A 6,313-nucleotide genomic window follows, 5' to 3' on the forward strand; every position below is an offset into this window, starting at 1 on the left:
TCAAAGAATTAATACTAATTCTTATCAAATTCTTCCAAAAAACAGGAGGGAACATTTCCAAACCCATTTAACAAAGGCCAGCATTATCTGATATCAAAACCAGACAAGGACACTACAAGAAAAGAAAATTAAAGTCTAATTTCCTGATAAAGATGCAAAAATCCTAAACAAAATATTAGCAAAGTGAATTCAACAATACATTAAAAGAATCACCCATCAAGATCAAGTAGGATTTATTCCAGGGATATGGAGAAAAGGGAACCCTTGTGCCCTGTTGGTAGGAATATAAATTGGTGCAGCCACTTCTGAGTGTTTATCTGAAGAAAATGAAAACACTAGCTCAAAAAGATATATGTGCCCACCATGTTCACTGCAGCATTATTTCCAATAGCCAACATATGGGAACAACCTAAATGTCCACTGATGGATGAACAGATTAAAAAACTGTTTTATATATATATGTATGTGTATATATATATATCACATATATTGTGATATACATATGCAACAGAATATTATTCAGCCATAAGTTAGAATTTTAAAGTTGTAATATATATGTTCATATATACATATATATTTATAATCACATATATGTTGTGAGATACATACACGAGTGTACATGCACATGACAGAATATTTTTCAGCTTTTAAAAATAATGAAATCTTGCCAAAACAACATGGATGGAACTTGAGGCCATTATGCTAAGTGGAATAAGTCTGACAGAGAGAGACAAATACCATATGATCTCTCTTATATGTAGAATCTTAACAAACAAAACAAGCTCATAGGTAAGCCCTTCGGCCCAGGGCGTGATCCTGGGGTCCCCGGATCGAGTCCCACGTCAGGCTCCCCACATGGAGCCTGCTTCTCCCTCTGCCTGTGTCTCTGCCTCTCTCTCTCTGTGTCTCTCATTAATAAATAAAAATAAAATCTTTTTTTTAAAAAAGATAATTTTGGTTTTATTCACATATAATTTTTTTTTCTTTTTACCAGAAAATCACCTATTTTACTGAGGAGCAAATTCATTAGCCTAGTTACACACAGTACTTTCTTATAACATACATTTGTTGTATCCCCTTGTTCATTTCCAATTTTGGATGTTTTTCTTTTTTCTCTTTGACTACTTTATTCCTTTTTTAAAAAATGACTATGAATTTATCTACCAACTCTATTTTAAAATTCAATAATTTTTGTTTTATTTTTATTTTTAAAAATGATTTATTTGAGAAAGAGAAAGTACAAGCAGGAGGAGAGGCTGAGGGAAGAGCAGTCCCCCTGCTGAGCCAGGAGTCTGATGCGGGGCTTTGATCCCAGGACCCTGGGATCATGACCAGAGCTGAAGGTAAATGCTTAACTGACTGAGCCACCCAGGCGCCCCTGATCTCTGCTTGAATATGTGTTTTTTTTTTCCTTCCTGGCTTTCCTACTATATATTTTGTTCTTTTTTTCTAATTTGAGTCAAATGTTTAATTCATTTTTTATTCTTTCTTATTAAATAGTTAAAGCATTTAAAGTTCTAAATTTCCTTCCTTGTACAGCTTGTAGAAATTTCAGATGTTTGGTCTTTGATACTGCATTACCGTTCATCTCTAAATAAGTAAATATGCAGTTTTTATCTTCTCGTATGCTTTCCTTTTTTTACCTTCTAAGAGGTAATCTTCTATGATTAACTTAATTTTTAAATTATACAATCTTTAAAATCATTATTCAAAACATGTGCATATTTACTGTTCTGTTCCCCATAGAACCTTAAGGATTTCCCACCTGTTAGCTAGGTGACTTTGGCCAAGCCTGTGCATTTATTTCTATCTTTTTGAGCATCAGGCACTATTCTAGGAGCTGAGAATACAAGGGTGAACAAGAACAAGTTGCTGTTTTCAAGGACTATATACTTTGGATACAGAAACTAGAAATAAACAGGATGATTTTAGCTAATGACAGTGCTATTCAGAGAGTAAAAAGGAGGTGTGGTAGAGTGATGGGGTGGAGGTGGTTTAGATGGGGTTGTCAGGGAAGATCACTCAGCTGCCACATCCCATGAACTCATCTTGGTCGTTAGCCCAGAAAACCTCTCCTGAGCCATTTGGCATCACTCATCTCTCTTTGTTTTCAACTGTTGCCTTCCTTGGCTTCTGTGATAAGATAGTGGTGCCACTATCTCCTGGTCTCCTCCTGCCTCTCTGACCTCCCCTTTCAGCCTCCATCACATCTTCTCTTGACTACCCACTGAATGAGCCTGTTGGGCAGGATAACCATCTGTCCTGGTAGTTGGAAGAGAGCTCAACTGCTGGCTCCCTCTGCTGAGAGCACTTGCTCACATTCAGACCGTTGGCACAAGGTGACACTGTGGTGGTAGCACAGGCCCAAAAAGCAATGTCTGAGGCAAGGTGTTAAGATGGCTTCCCACAAAGTGGAGACAGAGCTTCTCAATCAGGGCATGGGTCCAGCTGGCTTCCTTACATACAATTCAACACCAAGGACTCTATTTTAAGAAGGGCTAAGCAAAAGAAAGTAAGGAAGGCACTCACCTGGAAAACAAGCATGATTCCTACCCTTACAGAATTTACATGACAGTTCAGATCCGACCCACATGAGAAGACAATGAGAAAACACTGCAAGATGGCAAAGAACAACTCATTAAATTGTGGGAAACAAGGGGGATCCCTGGGTGGCTCAGCGGTTTAACGCCTGCCTTTGGCCCAGGGCACGATCCTGGAGTCCCTGGATCGAGTCCCATGTCGGGCTCCTGGCATGGAGCCTGCTTCTCCCTCCTCCTGTCTCTGCCTCTCTCTCTCTCTCTCTCTCTATCATAAATAAATAAATACATAAATCTTTAAAAAAATAAATTGTGGGAACAGCCTAAAAGTGCCACTGGAGTTCTAAGAAGGAAGCCCCCAGAGTGAATGTACCAGTGAGAGAAGGCACAAGAGCAAGTGGAACCTGAACTAAGCCCTCGGGGATACAGGGTTGGTCACCAAAGGACATGAGAGTCCATGATTGTGCAGTACAACTGGGCTGGATTCCGGATCTAATAGGCACAGTGAGTGATACTAGACACATCCTATAAGCATATGGTCCCACTTCGGACCCTAAGTAGGCTAAGGCGAACAAAAACCCCAACTCTGGGTAAAGGAATGGAACCTTTGTGAAGAGGGTTCAAGATTTTTTTTAAAAGACCTTATTTATTTATTCATGAGACACACACACACACACACACACAGAGAGAGAGAGAGAGAGAGAGAGAAAGGCAGAGACACAGGCAGAGGGAGAAGCAGGCTCCATGCAGGGAGCCCGACGTGGGACTCGATCTCGGGACTCCAGGATCATGTCCTGGGCCGAAAGCAGGCACTAAACTGCTGAGCCATCCAGGGATCCCCCATCTTATAGATTTTTAAAAGAAGTTTGGGAAGTTAAGTGACTTGTGGGTGAATAAACAGCTGGGCCTAAAGGCAAAGTCTTAAATATTCAATCTGGCACTTCCTCTCCAGAGGATAATGTTCCAATGGTCTTGATCCAAACAGGCCTTCTCAGTGCCCCAGGCAAAGCTCCTCACAAAAAGAAATGAGTCCTGACTCAGAAGTTCCACTCCTGGTCACATGCTTGAAAGATCCTTGGACAAACTTGTCTCCAAATCCAGGTAGGGTTAAAACACTGAGATATGGGGGCAGGGAGAGCCAGGAGGCACAATATCAACTGATGAACTGTTTTCTAGGGAACAACTGATCTGTTCCTGAACTGTTCTCAAAATCTATTTGAAACAGAACAACATTGCGGGATTTACTGGGCTTTCATATCATTAAAGCTTTGTTCTCAGAGGTCTCCATTCCTCCCAATCGTCACATGATAAACTTTTCCTTTTACTGGGGCAACTGAAACCCAGAAGAAGTAATCAGTAGTTAAAGGGCATAGACACCATGATTTTAAAATTGGGGGTGTCAAAATGAAAGTTCATACTCTTGCGTCTCAAGCAATAAATATCTGCCCCACTAGCCCCACTAGGGAATACTTCTCCCCAGGCTGCCTCTTAAGGTGTCTGTTACCTGACAAAGCAAAATAAAGGCTTAAGTGGTTTTTTTCTTCCTCTTTGGTGGCATTTAACTAGAGTATGTGAAAGTGATAATCTGAAGAAGCTCAGCCCTGCCCTGACTCCCAGAAAAGCAGTTTTCCCAAAGTCTCTCTGTACCTAGCCCATGGAACTTTGGAAGGTCTGTGCCTCTAAAGTCAACTGGCAACCAGACACTGCCTCTCCCTCCCTACTCAGCCCAGACCAGTAAGCATGGTGATTCTCTGCCTTGGGAGCATAAAGGCTTTCAGGAGCCCACGAATCAGTCTCTTTACTGAGCAGCTGCTATTGTTTCAATAGAAGCTGTTTCCCCATGTTTCATGTTCTGATTCCCTTTTATTCACAATATGGAATGCTTCCCTCCTTTTTCTACAACTCTGGCTCCTTTTCTCTTTCATGGGCCTGCCCCACCCATCTCCCTGCTTCCTTGTGGTCTGGCTTGCTACCACAGCTTTCCCCCAGAGCTTGGTGGGGAAAGAGACACTGAAACCACCCCATGCAGAGTGACTGCAGAGGTGGAAAGAGGGCATTTACACACTGGTTTCCTGCCCCCCAGCAGCCTCTGAGATTTCTGGCACACAGGTGCAGAGGCAGAAAAGATGTGGCCATTTGGTAAAGAGTAAATGACCAATGTGGTTGTGACACATGACATATTCAGTTCACTCCGGTTTGACAAACATTTGCAGAATGTCTCTGAAGTGCAGAAATGGATAAGAGAGCTCACAATTCTTAGGCAAGCTTTTCAACCCTGGCTGCACCCTAGCAGCTTTAGAGACAAGAACGAAAACAAAACCAAAACACTATGAGGGACCCCACTCCAGAGATTCAGAATTCATTGGTGTGGGGTAGAGCATAAGTATTAGTATTTTCTTAAAAGCTCCCCAGGCATTTCAATGTGGAGCCAGGGGCTGGAGCATTATATGATCATATGCAGAAAGTTCTGAATAAAGGCTAAATTTAGGTTTTAGGCAATGCAAAGCTATTGCAGGTTTTGAAGCAAAAGAGGAAACATGAGGATGGCTATAATTTAGGAAGCTTCTCCTGACTGTACTAGGCAGAACAGACTGGAGTCAAGAAATACTAAAAAGAGAGAGAGTAAGAGAGAGAGGAGACTGGGGAAAAGCCTATTATTGCACTAGTCCAAGTAAGGAGAAATAAAGCCCTAAACCAAGCAATAGCCCTAAGCATGGAAAGAAAGGACCAGACTGGGGCAATTACAGGACTACTGAGGCAAGGCATGACAGTCCAGGTTGCCTCTGGGGCCACAGTGGGGAAAGGAAGGCAGTAACAGGAGGGGCACTCTTCCTCTCCCCAGACTTCCTTGGCCCCACATTCCCACCTACACTAGAACTGCAGAAGAGGGCAGTGGTTTAGCGCCACCTTCAGCCCAGGGCTTGATCCTGGAGACACAGGATCGAGTCCCACGTCGGGCTACCTGCATGGAGCCTGCTTCTCTCTCTCTCTCTCTCTCTCTTCTCTCTCTCTCTCTGTGTGTGTGTGTGTGTGTCTGTCATGAATAAATAAATAAAATCTTTAAAATAAAAAAAAAAAAGAACTGCAGAAGAATTTCCAATACCTTGGGAGTTAAGAACCTAAGAGGAGAAGAATATAAAGACTTGGTTCTTCCAAGGGAAAAGTTCAAGGACACTAACCTGAGTGATAACATAGTATATTCAAGGACACAAAACTTTAAAATGAAGCGAAACTTCGTACATTTGCAGACTTTCTCACAGAATTGTGAAATAAAAAGAACCCACTCTTCTACACAAGGTATTTATTCTCCTGCCCTCACCTGCGGGCACAAACAATACCATTATTTCTAGGTTGCCTTAGAACACTAGGTGCAGCTCATAGAAGGAAATCTATAGAACCAATTGCAGCTTCAAATACCTTCCTAGATGGTGCCAGAGTAAGAAAAACAGAGTCAACATATTAACATTGGCAGGGTGGGGTGTCAAGGGAATGGAATCACTCATTTGGAGTGTAACCTGGCACTCCAAATAAAGGCTCTATTATCATTAGCTGAAAGCTTTTAGGGCATAAGAAGGAAGTGAACAGGATGACCCACTTGAGACAACACCAAAAGAACACAACTTCACAGCCCTGGAAGATGGCAACAGCCAGACAAAAGATGAGCAGTTAACAGTGAATTGGGACACACCTTCAGTGTCAGCCCAGCTCAAATTCCCCATACAACCACACTTCTTCGTTAGCCTGTTTAGACAATACTTGATCAAACATATCACTCT

This window comes from Nyctereutes procyonoides, unplaced genomic scaffold, assembly GCF_905146905.1.
Source record: "Nyctereutes procyonoides isolate TBG_1078 unplaced genomic scaffold, NYPRO_anot_genome, whole genome shotgun sequence".
NCBI classification, from domain to species: Eukaryota; Metazoa; Chordata; class Mammalia; order Carnivora; family Canidae; genus Nyctereutes; species Nyctereutes procyonoides.